Below are 16,550 nucleotides of genomic sequence, written 5' to 3'. Positions count from 1 at the left end.
GTCTTCGAAATGGTTCTACATAGATGACCTCCCGCCGCCGGACCAGTTTGGCGCGGTCTCCCTGAATTTTCCAGTGCTCCTTTAAAGAAGCGCCTCAACTGGCGTCCCCGAAGTCCCAAGGAAGAGGACAATGCGGAGATAAAGAGGTTAGTTAGCAAGGTCAGGTTGCTAGCCCATACCGAACTCTCGATAGTTGAGGTCATGGCGATCACAATAAGGAGGTGCGTTTAGCCTCTCCAATCTAGAGTAACTCCCTTATGGTGTCACAACAAAGAAGACGATGTGTCCCGTTACAGACAGAAGGGTCCAGGTACCCCAGCCGAACTGGCCACAATGTTGGCCGAGCTGTATAAGGGCGAGAAAGAGGACTTCCTCTGGTTAAACTGGCGGGAGGGTTATTCCATGTACAACCCTATTGAATGGGTAAGATCTCGATCGTCCATGTTTTACTTTATTGCCGTTACAGACACTAATCAAACTTGCCCTTTGTTGCCACAAACAGTCATGGAGGAAGATGACCAAGGACGTCCACTGTCCCGCTCCCCAACCAGAGGATCATAACTGTGATAAAAGACCCCGGCTTTTGCGAGGACCTGGACATATATAGAGAGTTCGACGACGGGGTATTTTATCAAGCGAGCCTTAACGACTCAGAAGTGGCTATCACCGCGGACTACCCCCGCCTCTATCCCTTATGTATCGTTAGTATTCAAAGGTTTCTTAAAAGGAAATCCTTATCTGCATTTTTATTTGTTTATATTGATCCAGATTTTAATAGGATCGGTGCTCTAGGGACCGTATCTCCTCAAGGGCGGCCCCTACGCAAGGTCGTCGTTTGAAACGAAAAGGGTCCGAGAGTGCCGAAGAGGCCTCACAGTCTTCCAAGAGCTAAGCTTGTTTAAGACATGCCTAGGCATAAGTCCGGATTGTTAAAGGTCTCCTTTTATCCTTGACACCAGGAGGAGTATGCGACAGACGGTGGGAAAATGCCCGATTAGCCGAATGGCTACTGATCCGGTGCTAGACTTGCCAACTAGGGCGCGAGCCGATGCAATGCCATTTCCGCCTTCTCAAGATGATTGAGATGATGTATCTATCATGAATTCCTAAGTGGAGAGCGTGATGAATCACCGTCGATTAAAAGAGGCTATGCGGGCTCCGGCCTTTTCCAAACAAGAGTTTACCGCACTCAGTTCGGTGGATGCATATCTCCGAGCCGCTCGAGATGGACTTGCTGGAGTCATTAAACTATTATCGAAGGATATACAGGTAAAAGTTTATGCAATTTTTGATAGTCATGTGCCAGTAGCCCCCGAGACTTGAAGCGGTGAGGTAAACCGATTTAAGGATCGCTATGACCCGCAGGTTCTCAAAGAGAAAAATACCACGATATCCCAGGAGCTAGAAGCGAATCAGACACAATTAAATGTTGTCACCGCCGAGTTGGTGGAAATGAAAAAGGTTGCAACAAGTACATCCAGGAAGAATAAACACGACGGGGAAAAAGAAAAACTATCCGAAGAGATAGAGAGCTTAAAGGCTCAGTTATCGGCCGCTCAGAAGGAAAATGAGAAGCTGAAAGGCGGCATGTTCGGTATGTCTTCCTCTCTTATTTAGAACCATACTAGGTGCTCATGTGTAATCCCTTAATTCGGAATGTCATGACTCTGTTGCCGCAGGCCTATTGACTGGTCGATCGGAGGAAGAAGTATCTGGATTTCAAGGCGACGTGCTGAAGGAACTGTCTATGGTACATACTCGAGCCCGGAAAGCCATGAAAAGTATGGAGAAAGCTTTATGGCCATATGATACCCCTCCAGAAAGTATGGATGGCCTGGTAGACCTGCTCAAAGGTGCTCGGCGCCGGTTCGAGCTATGGAAGACATCCGTCTGCCGCGAAGGCGCATGAGAAGCCTGGGCCATGGTGAAGACACGTTTCACCAAACTGAATCCAAATCATATGGCCCGAGTGGGACCATAAGGATCAGACGGGAAAGAAATTCCTGTGAATTTGGTGTATGACCAAGTAATGGTAGCTGCGAAGTATTCGCAGGAAGACTGTAAATTAGACAGTCTTATAGATGGAATAGATAAGGAATAGGTTTATGATTGAGTGTATTAGTCGACTTGTACCTTTATCCGAACATGTAAAGAGTTTGTCATCGCAGGCTTTTGGCTTTAGCCTCCGAACCCAAAAAATGGTGGAGTGTTTCCGAATACCTTTCGAAAATAAGAATGCATTATGTCCGAAAACTAGGCAACCCAGTCATTGTGCTCAAACAGACAAAAAGTTTTAGTTCGGGCTGTATGTTATATTACATATGTGAGAAACATATTCCAAGGAAAATAGTTCCATTAAGGATTCCTTTCCTTCGGCTGGCATACTGCAATTACGCGTGCCACGGTGTTGGAGTGGTTACAATAATGTAACAATCTATCGTTTGATTGCCGACCCCTTATTCACTTAAGAATGCTAGCTTTCAGCTTCACCCGTCTGAGGTACATGTCCGTGACCTGGTTGTAACAATCACATAGGTGCTCCCTTTACATCCTAGCCAAACAATCGGGAACGTAGGGCATAAACACAGGAGCCAGGCAATCCAGCTTGGCAAAAACTTAAGTCATAGGGGTGCATATAATGGCAAAAAGGATATATATATATATATATATATATATATATATATATATATATCAGCAAACGACACTTACATTGTGAGCTCCAGGCTCGAAATAATAAGCGTCGGTTAAAGAAGCCCCCACTCATGGTGGGATATATACTGTCGGTGTCTTGGGAACGGGGGTCCCCAGACTTGCCTGCCTGCGGCCCGCGACGTGGCTCCACCAGCAGCCCTGCAAGGCCCATCTTCACCAGCAAACACTCAAGACCCTCGCGAGGGGCCAAGCCTCGCGAGCGGATGATGCGAGACCTCCTCAGGGGCGGCCTCACCAGGCCGGTTCGCAAGGGGCGGAGAGATCAAGGAAAGGGACACCTCACGAGGTTTGTGTGATGCAAGCCATGACGACTGGAGCCAGGCGGGCGCCAGCCGCGCAGTGTGCTCGTGCTAAAGGGGCAAGCACAGGTGAGGAGTCCCGAGACATTAGGCAAAGGTTTCCATATCGGTGCAACAAGACCAAGACCAGCAGGACAACAGGACGGAGGTCACCTGGAGCCCAAGACGGCGTCACCACCAGAGCCTTTGGCAGACGAAGACTACTTGTGTCAGGATAGCTTGTACTAGATGTACCCCTTCAACTGGCCGTTGTGGGATCCCTTCCCGCCTAATATTTGGGAAGAGGCCCCGGGCCTCTATATATAGAACTAGCCACCACCAGAAGGGGGGGGGGATCGGATCATCTAGAGAGAGAATCTCGACCGCATCAACTCACCCAACACAAGGACACCTCTCCTTAGGAGGCTGTTCTCCCCTTGTAACTGTTCATCCTCAACCCAGGAGGCAATCCACCACACCACACTTGAGTAGGGTATTACACCACATCGGTGGCCCGAACCAGTATAAACTCTTGCGTCTCTTGTTCTTTGGGTTTGTCCAGCTAGGTCGTGAGATCATGATGTGTGCGAGCTAGAGAGGGGAAGAGATCTTTGTGCGCACCCCAGTGTTCGAACATCAAGGGTTTTTCCGGAACCCGAAATCCGACATTCGTGAGATCATGATGTGTGCGAGCTAGAGAGGGGGAGAGATCTTTGTGCGCACCCAGTGTTCGAACCTCAAGGGTTTTGCCGGAATCCGAAATCCGACATTTGGCACGCCAGGTAAGGGTGCCCTTAAGCTTCCCTTCGTCAATCCGCGCTTCGCCACTCCACCAAGTTCATGGCCGATGCTTGCCAGGCCCGCGCTGAGCGCCGGTCCGCTCTTGCCACCCGCTCGCTTAGACAGTCCCTGTCGGCGGACCTCCCCGTCGTTCTCCGTCACCCGCCGCCAATGCTGCCACCGGCCCGGCAGCAAACGAGCAGCAAGCTTCCTCACTACACCCCTTCATGCGGCGAGACGGCCGCACCGCCACCCCGTCGCTGACTCCGGCCGACTCATCATCTCACGCTCGCCGTGCACCCAAGGACACGCAGGCCGCACTTCTCATGGCACGCAAGCTCTTGTGCTACCGCCCGGTTGACGACCTCTACGAGGACTGGTTGGACCACATTGTCGAGCTCGTCAGTGCCACGGGGGGCTCTCCTACGCCATCCCTCTCACTGCCTCGTTCGCCCCCGGCTGCGGACGATGTGGCTCACGGAGCGCCTCCGCCCCCTCCGCACCAAGATAGCGCCCTTGCGCCGAGACATGCGGCTCATGGAGCGCCTCCGCCTCCTCCGCGTCAAGACGGTGTCCTCGCTCCAAGATGTGCGGTCCTGTGGCATGATCCACCGTGTCGTGTGCCCGCGCACGAAGAAAGAAGTTGCCAAGCGATCCCCCGTCCGCTAGAAAATGCTCCACCGCTCCCAGCACCGCCACATCAGGATCGCTTGCCGCGGAAAGGCCATGCGCCACTTGCCGTGGTAGCGCAGGGACAGCAATATCAAGCTCCGCCTCCACGACGGGTCTTGGTGGCCACGGCAGGCTGCCGCGCCTTCACTCATGAGCTGCGTAGCATTGTCTGGCCGGGCAAGTTCAAGCCGGATCTGCCTCCTCGCTACGACGGCACCCCTGACCCTGTGGAGTTCTTGTAGCTCTACGAGCCGAGCATCGAGGCGGCCAAAGGCGACGAAAAGGTCATGGCGAACTGGTTTCTCATGGCTCTCAAGGACGGCGCCCGCGCATGGCTCCTGTACCTGCCCTCGGGCTCGATCTCCTCCTGGGATCACATGCGTGACAACTTCGTCGCCAACTTCCAGGGCACTTGCGACCGCCCCCTGGCCGCAGGTGACCTGCGCCGCATCAAGCAACAGTCGGGATAGACCCTCTAGAAGTACATCCAGCGCTTCAACAGCGTGCGCCTCAAGATCCCCAAGGTGACGGACGAGGCCATCATCTCAGGTTTTCCGATGGCATCCGCGGAGGGAGATGATGGGCTCGTCTGTCACCTTGGTGGCGGCGGTAGCGGAGGGAGATGATGGCCTCGTCCACGCCATCATCTCAGCTCGTCGACTTCGACATCGCCCATATCTGCCTGCCGTACAATGCCATCCTCGGGTACCCAACGCTAGCCAAATTCATGGCAGTCACCCACCATGACTACAATGTCCTCAAGATGCTGGGAAGCGGCGGAATCATCATAGTCCCTTGCGTAGAAAGAGACGCGGTGTGCTCCCTCGAGTGCGCCTTACAAGCTACAGCAGTCGAAGACCCTGGCAGCGCATATATGCAGTACCCTCCCGAGGCCAACCCCAAGAAGAATAAGCAGCTACTCCGCACTGGGCCTCAGGGGAGCGGCACCACCTCAGGATCGGTGCTCGCGCCTGGCGCGCCTCCCTCCCTCGCATAGGGAGGTGCGCCCGGTGCCCTCCTCGGGCGGGGCTCGGGGGCTCTCTTCTGGAGGGCCTCAGACCTGGCCAGCATCACGAGGGAGGTGCTCGGGCACCACGTGGAGGCGTGCTTCGCAACATGTTTCCCTCAGGAGGACACAGGGCGAGGAGCGCCCGACTCTAAGTTGTTCATCACCAAGACCACTCAGGAGCTTTAGGAAGCAGGAGCAATAAGCGGCGACCGCCGCCCACTTGGAGCTGCTCCCCATCCAAGCGAGGGTGGTGAGCTGCGCATCTGCATCGACATCCCAGGGCTCAATAAGGCCGCATCTCAAGAGCGCTTCTGGCCTTCGCGTGCTGGACGGTGTGAGGGTCCACCTCACATGCCATTCGGCCTGCCATTCGGCCTGCCGAGCATGGCGGCCGCCTTCCAGCGCAACCTGCCGACCATACTGGCTGGTCAGGAGGCCAGGCATCACGCAGTCCTGGCAGAGATGGAGACTGTCCTCATGAAGCCACCTGAGCCTCCAGAGCCTCCCGAGGCTCTGGGTCTCGACGGCTCGTGAGGAGCGACTTCTTCGCCAGGTGTCTTCAGCTACCCCAACACTTCTTCGACAACCAAATCAGGTGACATTTTCCAAGTTTATTTACTTGTGAGCTCCCCCTGGTCTGCATCATTCCTAGGCCGCATGGGTCTGTCCCTGCAGCATGTATCCGCTTGCATCTTTAGTTCACCCTGCTGGGGGCGCCCCTCAGGCTGCATCATCCCCAGGCCGCTCAGGTCCGACCCAGTGGCATGTATTGTTTTTGCATTTACCTAAGCTAGTCTAATTTTCATGCATAATCTATCTATGGTCATCACTGCTTGCTTGATTACCGCCCGCCGCGGGAACCTCTCACGCCGGCATGGCGCTTGCCCTCGGGTCTGTCCCTGTAATGCTGACAAATCTGAGCGGTCGAGCTCTGGCTCGCGGCACGCCTGCGCACGTCACCTCACCAGACCCTTAGTGCCTTCACCTCCTTGTGAAGCAACCAGTGGTGGACCAGCAATCACCATGGCAATTTGTGCCCTTCCTCACGCTAACTTGCAGGAACCTCCTAAGGACTACAGCGGGTGGTACCGCGGGCTCTCTCTCTTCTCCCATGTGATTCGCTTGCACGTTAAAAGCGAGGCTCCTGAGCATTGCGACTCAGGAGCTCTTACTGGCTCTCCATCCCTCACCCCTGGCCTTGACCACAGCATCACGACCTGGCATACCAGCGGCGGCTGAGCTTGCTCGAGGGCCGGGACCCGAGGACGTAGAGCACACAAGAAAGCATAGAGAAGAGGGGGAGGCTTGCACGGGCCTAACCAATCTACCCAGTAGCGGCCGGCGCACAAGTCTGGTGCAACACAAGGAACCAGCTCCGGAATGCCAAGATAAGTCTCGCGCCTGGATCAACCCAGTGCTACGGCATGAGACCCTCGCCTTTTGCCGCCCTGATGTGGCAGCGTCGCCTCCCTTTCCCATCCTCAGGTAGCTGCTTGCACGCTGTCAGATCACGGGTTCCGGCAAACCCTTGAGGTTAGAACATTGGGGTGCGCGCGAAGGTTTTCTCCCTATCGATCCACGCCCTAGCTCTCTAAGATCTTGCGGACAAACTCAACGAACTCACAACACAGAAAGACACAAGATTTATACTGGTTCGGGCCACCGTTGTGGTGTAATACCCTACTCCAATGTGGTGGTGGTGGATTGCCTCTTGGGCTGATGATGAACAGTACAAGGGGAAGAACAGCCTCCTGAGGTTGAGGTGTTCTTGTGCTTGGTGAACTTGTGTGGGTGAGATGATCTTGGATCCGCTCTCGACTTGTGATTAGGTCGATCCTCCCTCCCCTACTGTGGTGGCTAGTTCTACTTATATAGTCCCTGGACCTCTCCCCAAATATTGAGCGGGAAGGGAGCCAAGAACAGCCAATTCGAAAGGGGTAACTAGTACAAGTTATCCTGACAAAAGGTGGTCTTCGCCTGCCAAAGGTTCTGGTGATGACACCGTCTTGGGATCCATGGTGACCTCCGTCCTGCCGTCCTTCTAGTCTTGGTCTCGTTGGACCAATATGGAAACCTTTGCTTGATGCCTCGGTACTTCGCGCCTGCTCTTGCCCCCGTGGCACCAAAGGGAAAACAAGCACATTGCGCGCGCTGGCGCCCGCCTGGTCTCGATTGTCATGGCTCACGTCACGAGGACCTCACGAGGTTTGCCCTACCTTGATCTCTCTGCCCCTCATGAGCCTACCTGGCGAGGCCGCTCCTGAGGAGGTCTTGTGTTGTCCGCCTCGCGAGGGTCTTGAATGCCTTGTCGATGAAGATGGGCTGTACAGACCTACCAGCCCAGCCACGCCGTGGGCCGCAGGCCAGCAAGTCTGGGGACCCTGTTCTCAGAAAGCCAACAGTAGCCCCCGGGCCCAAGGCGCGCTCGGGCTTGGCTTCGATGCGAAGCCAAAGGATCAAGCACGGAGCACCGCGGGCTCCGAAAGCCTACGGCGTCGGTTGATGTGTGGCATTTGATTGGACGTGGGCGTCTCCGCTTCCCAACACTGCCTCGACAACTGCCCGACTTGACAAAAAGGCTGGCGCGGACAATGCTTGCCTTCATTGCTTCTTCCTCACCATGCTCCAGATCCCCTTTCTCGCTTCTTGCTGCGGGAACTTCCAGATCCGCTTCAACTTTGCTCCGCATCGGCGACCAATGGCGCCAAGCAAGGTCAAGTCCTCCTCGGCGACAGCCTGCTTCGAGCGAGCCCTCGATGCACCCAATGTCATGGAGAAGAACCTTGCCGCCACGCGCTTGCTGACGGCGGGGGCGAGCAACGACAGGGGGAAGACGAAGCTCCGGCTTGCCTCCGAGTCGGAGCCTGAGGGAAGCACCTTCTTCCCTTTCTTCACGAGCAGCATCGCCGCCAGGTTGGTTCCCCCTTTTCTGATTTCTTTTTCGAGGTCCTCGACCACTTCGGGTTGCAGGCGATGCATCTCCATCCCAACTCCGTTCTTCTCTTGTCTATCTTCGCCTACTATTGCGATGCATACCTGGGCGTGTTGCCGTCCGTGGCACTTCTGCGCCACTTCTTCTTCCTCTGCGTCACCGGTTGCCATATCTTCGGGTGACACAACTTCATCACGGCCGGCCAGGCCAACTCGATCTCGAACACCGGGAAGAGGGTTGACAACATCAGGGCCAAATGGGTCATGATGAGTGCCAAGTGCGCCCATCCATGCTTGGAACTGCCGACGGAGGCACCCTAGTCTGACAAGGGGTGGTCGGTGTTGGAGCAGATGAAGACCGATTTGAAGCCGGGCAATGCGAAGGCGGCCAAGGTGACTGGGGTCATGCTCCTGAGGGAATTCTTGACGCTGCGTGTTCCTCCACTCCATGCGCGCATGCGCCCCTTGTGGAAGCTTGGAGATGAAGAAGACAAGGTTCGTCTGAGCCCGGTGGCCCTGCGTGATGACGAGCTAACTGCAGTTCTGTGTCTCTTGGTTGGGGACAACCAAGAGTACCCACCGAGCGCCTTTCTTCCTTTGTTCCATCGCAAGGACTGGGAGCAATTAGTTGCTTCCAGGCCGACCTTTGACGCGTGCGGGCTGGTGTCACCGGTGCTCGCTGGGGCCTCCGCAACGCCGAAGCCGGTGGAGGTGTCTTCTGACGAGTCCCGCGAGGAGGAAGAGGAGGAGGAGGGCTCGGAGGAGATCCCCGAGGGAATGGGGGAGAACTCCCTCTTGAGCAAGGCCAACATCCTCCATGCCCTACCAGACGATGCCGAGGTCGTCGCCCGCCAGGAGGTGAGGGAGCTGCCCCTCATCCCGACAAGGGGTAGATTGTCGCTGGTCTCTCGAGATGCTGCCTCTGACGTGGTACCGCTTGGGGCCGGCTCCAGTCCTTCTGCTGCGCCGTCTTCTGCTCCCGGAGCCCGTGTGCCCACTCCTCAGGCTCCGACGCTTTCGGGTTTTAGGCTCACCAAGCGGAGGGTGGGCTATGTCGTAGTGGATCAGTAAGTGCTTCGAGCTTCGTTTTTTCCTGCTTGTGCTTGCTGTTTTCTGACATTCGCCTTTGGTTGTTCAGGCCGGTGTCTTCAGTGAAGAGGAGGAAGGGGGATGCCACGGCCATGCCCCCCTCTACAGAGAAGAGGGGCGACAACACCCGCACCTCCCCAGCCCGGTCGCCCTCGCGAGGCCAAGAGGAGCATCGGCAGGATGAACCAGCCCCGCTGGCTCCGGAAGTGCCGGCACCCGGCTCTGCTGATGAGGTCCCAAGGGCTCCAGAGCCCTCGATCTTCCAGGCTCTAGTAACGACGTCGCCTCCTCCTCCTCCTGCTTCTCTGGCCCCGCATTCTTCTGCTCCCTCCGCAGCCTTGGAGCGTGTCTTCTCGGGGATGTCCAAGCTGCGGGAAGACCTCCTGGGTGCGGACCCACATCTAGTGGTCGGACGCCTAGAGCTGGCCTTAGGCTGGCTTCACTCTAACTCGGCCTTTCGAGCGTCACTGAGCCAGGCCGCGCGACCTCCGAGAAGGAGAAGCAGGCTGCCGCCAGACCTGCGGCCGATCGCGAGGCGACGCTAAAAGACGCCGAGGCCGCCCGCGACTGCTGCCGAGAGCTAGAGGGTGAGCCGAAGAGGCTGCTCGACGAGCGCGCAAAGGAAGCACGCGACCGCGAAGCGAAGGAGGAGGAGATGAAGGCTCGGGAGGACGCCATCAAGGGCCGCGACACTGAGCTGGGGGAGCTGACGAAGGTGCAGGCCACGGAGTGCAGCCGACTAGAGAAACTGAAGCAGAAGGCGAAGACGAGGGAGGCTGAGCTCAATGTCAAGGCGAAGGTCCTGGCCGAAGACCGCGAGGCCTTCTCGCTTCTTCAGAAGAGGTCCAGCGTGGCGCTGAAGTCATTGTACGAGAAGGGCCTGGAGAAGCCGCTGACCACCGACAAGGATGGCCCTGCTCAGCTGCTTCCCCACTTGGTGAAGGCGCTTGAGGAAGTCATGGAGGGCATCGATCCTATGGCTGAGGCGGATGCTCGTGTCCTTTATTCACCTGCGCTGACGCGTGTCTTCAGCCATCTGTACCTTCGCGCCCCAATGCTTGTCTTGACGAGTTGCTGGAGCCTGTAGCTGACGAGCATTGTGCGGCCGCTGCTGCAGCCGTGAAAGGTCAGGTGGAGGCCCTGTTGAAGAAGTTCTGCGGCTTCGCCTTGCTCCCTCGACCAGGCGATGCCACCGATCCTGCAGATGGCGGTGTCTAGGGGTGACCTGCGGCTACTTTCATGTTTCATTCCTGCAATACGCATCAGGCCTCGTGGAGGCGTCAAAACTTTCATTTGATATTGTGAGGACAATATGTCTTGTAATATTTTCTTTGAGATTTTACGATTTTCTTCCTATTTGCTTTGTGTTCTGCGTCGGCAGAGCTCGGCCCCGCGCATACCTCAGCCGCCGTTGGGCTGACCAGAGACCAGGACGGACCAAGGAGTGAGGGGCTACGTGACCAGTTAGGCTCCTGAGTCACGATGCTCAGGAGTCCCCCTTGACGCGCAAACAACTTACAGGGAGAGTACACAAGGATAGGTTGATGTTCTACGTCGGCAGAGCCCGGCACCGCGCATACCTCAACCGCCATGGGGCCAACCGGAGACCAGGACGGACCAAGGAGTGAGGGGCTATGTGACCAGTTAGGCTCCTGAGTCACGATGCTCAGGAGTCCCCCTTGACGTGCAAACGATCTCTATACCTTTTCCCTCGCCGAGGCTTGGCTCGGGAGAGGCATACGACAACCAGGTCCAGGAGACCTGGCTGGGTGGCGTACGCTTGGGCGTGACCCGAGCGCAGCCCCCGTGCCCAGCCCCCTCGCGCGGCTCTCCCGAGGGAGGCGTTGTGGTGAGGCCAGACGCTGAGCTCTGGGGCTCCCTGAGGTTGGTACGACCGTGAAGCCGCCCTCAGTTGTTTATCACCAGCGCAGAGCATAGTGCTTCCGCTTGTGCACGGGCATAGCCGCTCATCGGCAGTGTCGACGGCCAGCGCGGAGTATGGTGCTTCCACTTGTGCGTGGGAGGGGGGCTCCCTCTGCGGAGATCCCCCGGGGCGTGTACAGCCCCGCCCTGACACGTGGCTTGCACGACAGGGCTAGACGAGGTGTATCTGGGCACTCGTGAGCTAGCGCGGGACTCACAAGGCTCTACCTCAAGGCGGGTTGCGCCTGGTCTTGGTTCTTGTTTGCGGTGCTGGACCTGCGAGGTGGTCAGACAACCTGCGCCGAACGAATCTCCTGAGGTTATCGCGTGAGAAGGCCAAGCACCAACGGCCCAAGGAGGTGACGTAAACGGGGCCGGCCCGCCAGACAGAGCTCAGCCGTTGGATTTATCGACGCTACAGGGACGGACCCAAGCACAGACGCCGTGCTCAATTTACTCACGTGAAGGGTCTTGAAGAAAGACGGTCGGCGCGCGGTCCACATGATGGGTGGCGATTGAGCAAGTAGTAATCATAGGTAGGTCAAACATGAGAGTAGAAGGCTTAAGCAAGTGCATGAGAGATACATGCCAGTGGGTCAGGCCCGAGCGGCTTGGGGATGATGCAGCCCGAGGGACGCCCTCAACAAGATAAGATAAAGACATAAAAAGGGATACATGCCACAGGGACGGACCCACGTGGCCTGGGAATGATGCAGCCCGAGGGGCACTCCCAGCTGAATGAACTTGGAAAGATGTCACCTGGTTATGTTGACGAAGGAGAGTTGGGGCAGCTGAAGGTGCACGACGAAGGGGTTGCTCCTCACGAGCCTCCGGAGCTTCGAGCCTCGGGAGGCTCTGGGGGCTCAAGTGGTTCCTTGAGGACCGTCTCCATCTCCATTAGGACGGCGTGGTGCCTGGCCTCCTGAGCCGCTAGGATGCGCCGCAAGTTGCGCTGGTAGGCGGACGATACACTTGGCAAGCCAAAGGCCATGCAAACGTAGCTGTGCGGTGGGCCCTCATAGCGTCCCACGCGCGAAGACCAGAAAAGCTCCTTAGAAGCGGCCCTGTTGAGCCCTGGAACGTCAATGCAAACATGCAGCCCGGCATCCTCGCCTGGATGGGAAGCCACGTCTCGCGAGCGGCGGTCGCCGCGCATGGCCCTTGCGTCTTGCAATTCCTGGGTGGTCTTGGTGATGAACTCCTGAACAGTGGGCAATCCTTGCCCTGTGCCCTCCTGAGGGAAACATGCTGCGAAGCACGCCTCCAAGTGGTGCCCGAGCGCCTCCCTCGTGATGTGGGCAAAGTCTGAGGCCTTCCAGAAGAAAGCCCCCGATTCTTGCCCGAGAAGGGCGCTGGGCGCGCCTTCCTATGCGATGGAGGGAGACGCCCCTGGAGCGGACGCTGATCTTGACTAGACTCCGGCTATGGCGTCACCCTCCTGAGGTCCTGCGCGTCGCAGCTTCTTCTTCTTCTTGGGGATGGCGTTAGGAAGGTCCTCGCCCTTGCTGTCAGGGTCGTCGATTGCTGCAGCTTGGAAGGCACGCTCGAGGGAGCACACCGCATCTCTTTCTTCACATGGGACCGTGATGATCCCGCTGCTTCTCGGCATCTTGAGGACATTGTAGCCGTGATGGGTCACTGCCATAAACTTGGCCAGGGCTGGATACCCGAGGATGGTATTGTACGGCCGGCGGATGTGCGCAATGTCAAAGTCGATGAGCTCGGTGCGGTAGTTCTTGCGTTCCCCGAAGGTGACAGGGAGGCGGACCTGCCCTATCGGTGTGGTGGAACCGTCGGTCACTCCTGAGAAAGGCTTGGTGGGCTGAAGCTGGTCATACGGCACTTGGAGGCTGTCGAACGTGTCGAAGAACAGGACGTTGAGCCCTACGCCACCGTCGATAAGGGTCTTGGTAACTTGCACGTTGCTGATGACTAGGGAGCAAAGCATCAGGAGGGTACCAACGGTGGCTGCGCACTTGAGCTGGTCTATCGAGTTGAATGTGATGGGGCACTGGGACCATCTGAGCGGGCGTGTGGCTTCGATCTTGGGGAGCACTAAATTCACTTCACGAGCAAATTGCTTAAAGATACGCTGCGAGGCTGGGGCCTGGGCTCCGCCCAAGATGCAGGCGATAGCACGTGGTTCCTGAAAGCCCCCAGCCCCCTCGTCTTAATGGTGTTCGTCATTCCTTCTTGGCGGTGGTGGCAGCGGAGGGAGTCCGGTGTTGCCTTAAGGAAGATCCTCACGAGGCTGATCCCTCTAGGCGCCCTCGCGAGAATAATCCTGCCAGTGGTCCTCGCGAGGCCGGTCACGCCACTCCTGGCGCGGGCCACGGTCGTCCCAGCGTCTGCCACCACGTCCTCCTCCTCGGCCATATCCCCGGTCGCCGCGCTCGGGGTGCCGATCGGAGCGTCCTTCACAAATGGCTCTGAGCTCTTGACAGTCGCTGGCGTTGTGGGTGTTCAGGTTGTGGAAGGCGCAGAACGGACGGCTGCCATTGGATGACTCTGGTAGGTCTCTGCCATGCTTGGTGTCTAGTTCCGCTGCGACCACGGCTGCTCCCTGGCGCTTCACGTCCTTGGCCTTGGTCTTCTTCTCCTCTGGGTCCGCATTAGGGGGCTCGAGGAGGGAGAGGCGCCCCTCCTCAGCTCTAGCACACTTGGTTGCGATGTTGAACAGCTCCAAGGTCGTGCACAACTCTTCATGGATGGCGAGCTCCTCCTTCATCTTGACATCGCGGACGCCATCAGAGAACGCAGAGATGATGGCCTCATCGGTCACCTTGGGGATCTTGATCCGTGCGCTGTTGAAGCGCTGAATGTACTTCTGCAGGGTCTCTCCTAGTTGTTGCTTGATGCGGCGCAGGTCGCCCACGACCGGGGGGCGGTCGCGAGTGCCTTGGAAGTTGGCGATGAAGCGGGTGCGCATTTCATCCCAGGAGGAGATTGAGCCCGGAGGCAGGTTCAGGAGCCAGGAGCGGGCGCCTTCCTTGAGAGCCATGGGAAACCAGTTCGCAATGACTTTCTCGTCGCCGTTGGATGCTTCGATGCTCAGCTCATAGAGTTGCAAGAACTCCTCAGGGTCGGGGGTGCTGTCGTAGCAAGGAGGCAGATCCGGCTTGAACTTGCCCGGCCAGGCGACGCTACGCAGCTCGAGGGTGAAGGCGCGGCAGCCAGCTGGGGTCACCGGGACCCGCCTTGGGGGTGGAGCTTGGTCTTGATGGGGTCCATGCCCTGCCGCTACAGGTGGCGCACGGGCTTGCCGCACCAGCCGGTCTTGGTGCAGTGGCGCGAGGAGCGGCGGAGCGTTTTGTTGCGGCCGAGGGACTTCTTGACAGCTTCTTTCATCACGCGCGGGAACGGGACGAGGCGGGTCGCGTCGCAGAGCCACGTGTCTTGGCGCCAGGGCGCCGTCTTGGGGCAGAGGTGGTGGAGGCACTCCATGGGCTACGTCGCCCGTAGCTGGCGGAGCACGAGGCGGAGAGGGGGACGGCGCAGGGGAGCCCCCTGCGGCGCGCACAAGCTCGGCGGTGCGGTCGAGCCAGTCCTCGTAGAGGTCGTCGACCGGGCAGTAGCGCAGGAGCTCGTGCGCCATGAGGAGCGCATCCCATGCATCCATGGGAGAACGACGTGCATGGGAAGAAGAACCGTCTGGGGTCAGCGATGGAGTGGCGGTGCGGCCGTCCTGCCGCACCGAGGGGTGTAGCGAAGATGCTTGCTGCTTGTTCCCCGCCGGGCCAGTGGCGGCGTTGGCGGCAGGCGACGGGGAACGACGAGGTGGCCCACCTACGGGAGCCATCTGAGCGACGTGGGCGGCAAGGGCAGCCCGGCGCTCAGCACGAGCACGACGCGCGTCTACCATGGAGACGGCGAAGCAATGGGGCGCGGGGCGACGGAAGGAAGCTTCGGCGCACCCCTTCCTGGCACGCCAAATGTGAGATCACGGGTTCCGGCAAACCCTTTAGGTTCGAACACTGGGATGCGCATGAAGGTTTTCTCCCTATCGATCGACGCCCTAGCTCTCTAAGATCTTGCGGACAAACTCAATGAACTCACAACACAGGAAGACACAAGATTTATACTGGTTCGGGCCACCGTTGTGGTGTAATACCCTACTCTAGTGTGGTGGTGGTGGATTGCCTCTTGGGCTGATGATGAACAGTACAAGGGGAAGAACAGCCTCCTGAGGTTGAGGTGTTCTTGTGCTTGGTGAACTTGTGTGGGTGAGATGATCTTGGATCCTCTCTTGACTTGTGATCAGGTCGATCCTCCCTCCCCTACTGTGGTGGCTACTTCTACTTATATAGGCCCTGGTCCTCTCCCCAAATATTTATCGGGAAGGGAGCCAACAACGGCCAATTCGAAAGGGGATAGCTAGTACAAGTTATCCTGACAAAAGGTGGTCTTCGCCTGCCAAAGGTTCTTGTGATGACGCCGTCTTGACCTCCATCCTGTCGTCCTTCTAGTCTTGGTCGCGTTGCACTAATATGGAAACCTTTGCTTGATGCCTCGGTACTCCTCTCCTGCGCTTGCCCCCTTGGCACCAAAGGGGAAACAAGGACACTGCGCGCTGGCGCCCGCCTGGTCTCGATCGTCATGGCTTACGTCACGAGGACCTCGCAAGGTTTTCCCTGCCTTGATCTCTCTGCCCCTCGCGAGCCTGCCTGGCGAGGCCACTCCTGAGGAGGTCTTGCGTCGCCTGCCTCGCGAGGCTTGGCCCCTCACGAGGGTCTTGAATGCCTTGTCGATGAAGATGGGCTGTACAGACCTGCCAGCCCAGCCACGCCGTGGGCCGCAGGCAGGCAAGTCTGTGGACCCCTGTTCCCAGAACGCCGACACGCGCTAAAGCGGACCTCTTGGGCATCGCGCCTTAGGAGCTCTTACTCGACCTCGGGCCGCTCACCTCCTGGCCTTGACCACGACATCGTGACCTGGCATACCAGCGACGGCTGCAGCCTGTCTGGGGACCGAAAGCTGTCGGCGTAGAGCACCAAGCTGCCGCGGGATTGGAAAGGGGAGACCGAGCCTTAGCTGGACATGAATTCGCAAATTTCCGTGAAAAGGATAGTATCAACAAAAGACATCACAGACCCTTTACGCACCCGCACGGGGTTCGTTTCAATTCCTCGCAGGGAACAAGAAAGAAGGGAGTTCCT

This window comes from Triticum aestivum, chromosome 7A (assembly GCF_018294505.1).
Source record: "Triticum aestivum cultivar Chinese Spring chromosome 7A, IWGSC CS RefSeq v2.1, whole genome shotgun sequence".
NCBI classification, from domain to species: domain Eukaryota; kingdom Viridiplantae; phylum Streptophyta; class Magnoliopsida; order Poales; family Poaceae; genus Triticum; species Triticum aestivum.
Note: the sequence above shows the minus strand (reverse complement) of the source record.